Here is a 2500-nt window from a genome sequence, read left to right on the forward strand (position 1 = left end):
CGTGGTAGCTTAGTGCTGTCCGCGCTGGCGGCTTCTCTCTTTTTTCATTAAATCGCTTTGCGCCTGGTAGTATGCAATCGTACGTGTGTGTGAAATCATTCCATGTCCTGGAATGACAAGTCTCAAGTGCACAACACCCGCACACCAGCACCCGCAGTACGCAATGTGTAAAACACTGCCCCGCCGACAATAACACTAAGTGCCAGAAAGCGTCCAAGTCCCCCCAGCATACAGCACACAACAGCGCTGCGCGAGCCAACCCCCGCAGTACGCAATGTGTAAAACACTGCCCCGCCGACAATAACACTAAGTCCCAGAAAGCGTCCATGTCCCCCCAGCATACAGCACACAACAGCGCTGCGCGAGCCAACCCCCGCAGTACGCAATGTGTAAAACACTGCCCCGCCGACAATAACACTAAGTCCCAGAAAGCGTCCAAGTCCCCCCAGCATACAGCACACAACAGCGCAACAGTTTGTTTAATTTCTCACTGCGCAAGCCAACACGCAGTACGTGTAACAATGCCCCATCAGCATCGGTGCGGCACAGTAGCTTGCGCAGTCTTGCCCGGGTGCGTCGTGTTCCGTAAGAGAGAAGTCCCACCGTGGTAGCTTAGTGCTGCCCGCGCTGGCGGCTTCTCTCTTTTTTCATTAAATCACTTTGCGCCTGGTAATATGCAATCGTGCGTGTGTGTGAAATCATTGCATGTCCTGGAATGAAAAGTCTCAAGTGCACAACACCCGCACACCAGCACCCGCAGTACGCAATGTGTAAAACACTGCCCCGCCGACAATAACACTAAGTCCCAGAAAGCGTCCAAGTCCCCCCAGCATACAGCACACAACAGCGCTGCGCGAGCCAACCCCCGCAGTACGCAATGTGTAAAACACTGCCCCGCCGACAATAACACTAAGTCCCAGAAAGCGTCCAAGTCCCCCCAGCATACAGCACACAACAGCGCTGCGCGAGCCAACCCCCGCAGTACGCAATGTGTGCCCCGTCGGCAATAACACCAAGTCCCAGAAAGCGTCCAAGTCCCCCCAGCATACAGCACAATACAGCGCTGCGCGAGCCAACCCCCGCAGTACGCAATGTGTAAAACACTGCCCCGCCGACAATAACACTAAGTCCCAGAAAGCGTCCAAGTCCCCCCAGCATACAGCACACAACAGCGCAACAGTTTGTTCAATTTCTCACTGCGCGACCCAGCGCGCAGTACGTGTAACATTGCCCCATCAGCATCGGCGCGGCACAGTAGCTTGCGCAGTCTTGCCCGGGTGCGTCGTGTTCCGTAAGAGAGAAGTCCCACCGTGGTAGCTTAGTGCTGTCCGCGCTGGCGGCTTCTCTCTTTTTTCATTAAATCGCTTTGCGCCTGGTAGTATGCAATCGTACGTGTGTGTGAAATCATTCCATGTCCTGGAATGACAAGTCTCAAGTGCACAACACCCGCACACCAGCACCCGCAGTACGCAATGTGTAAAACACTGCCCCGCCGACAATAACACTAAGTCCCAGAAAGCGTCCAAGTCCCCCCAGCATACAGCACACAACAGCGCTGCGCGAGCCAACCCCCGCAGTACGCAATGTGTAAAACACTGCCCCGCCGACAATAACACTAAGTCCCAGAAAGCGTCCAAGTCCCCCCAGCATACAGCACACAACAGCGCTGCGCGAGCCAACCCCCGCAGTACGCAATGTGTAAAACACTGCCCCGCCGACAATAACACTAAGTCCCAGAAAGCGTCCAAGTCCCCCCAGCATACAGCACACAACAGCGCTGCGCGAGCCAACCCCCGCAGTACGCAATGTGTAAAACACTGCCCCGCCGACAATAACACTAAGTCCCAGAAAGCGTCCAAGTCCCCCCAGCATACAGCACACAACAGCGCTGCGCGAGCCAACCCCCGCAGTACGCAATGTGTAAAACACTGCCCCGCCGACAATAACACTAAGTCCCAGAAAGCGTCCAAGTCCCCCCAGCATACAGCACACAACAGCGCTGCGCGAGCCAACCCCCGCAGTACGCAATGTGTAAAACACTGCCCCGTCGACCATAACACTAAGACCCAGAACGCGTCCACGTCCAGGAATGCAAAGTGTCAAGTGTTGGAAAAGTCCCCCACACAGCGCACACAACACAACAGCGCAACGGTTTGTTGAATTTCTCACTGCGCAAGCCAGCACTCGCAGTACGCAGTGTGTATAACACTGCCCCGTCGGCAATAACACCAAGTCCCAGAACGCGTCCACGTCCCGGAATGCAAAGTGTCAAGTGTTGGAAAAGTCCCCCGCACAGCGCACACAACACAACAGCGCAACAGTTTATTTAATTTGTCACTGCGCGAGCCAACGCCCGCAGTACGCAGTATGTGCATCGGTCCGGCACTGGTATTAAGTCCAATTCGATAACACAATAACACCAAGGCAACATCGAGGGTAAGAATGCGCGTGTCAAGTGTTGGAAAAGTCCCCCACACAGCGCACACAACACAACAGCGCA

Source organism: Toxorhynchites rutilus, unplaced genomic scaffold (assembly GCF_029784135.1).
Source record: "Toxorhynchites rutilus septentrionalis strain SRP unplaced genomic scaffold, ASM2978413v1 HiC_scaffold_158, whole genome shotgun sequence".
In the NCBI taxonomy this organism is placed as follows: domain Eukaryota; kingdom Metazoa; phylum Arthropoda; class Insecta; order Diptera; family Culicidae; genus Toxorhynchites; species Toxorhynchites rutilus.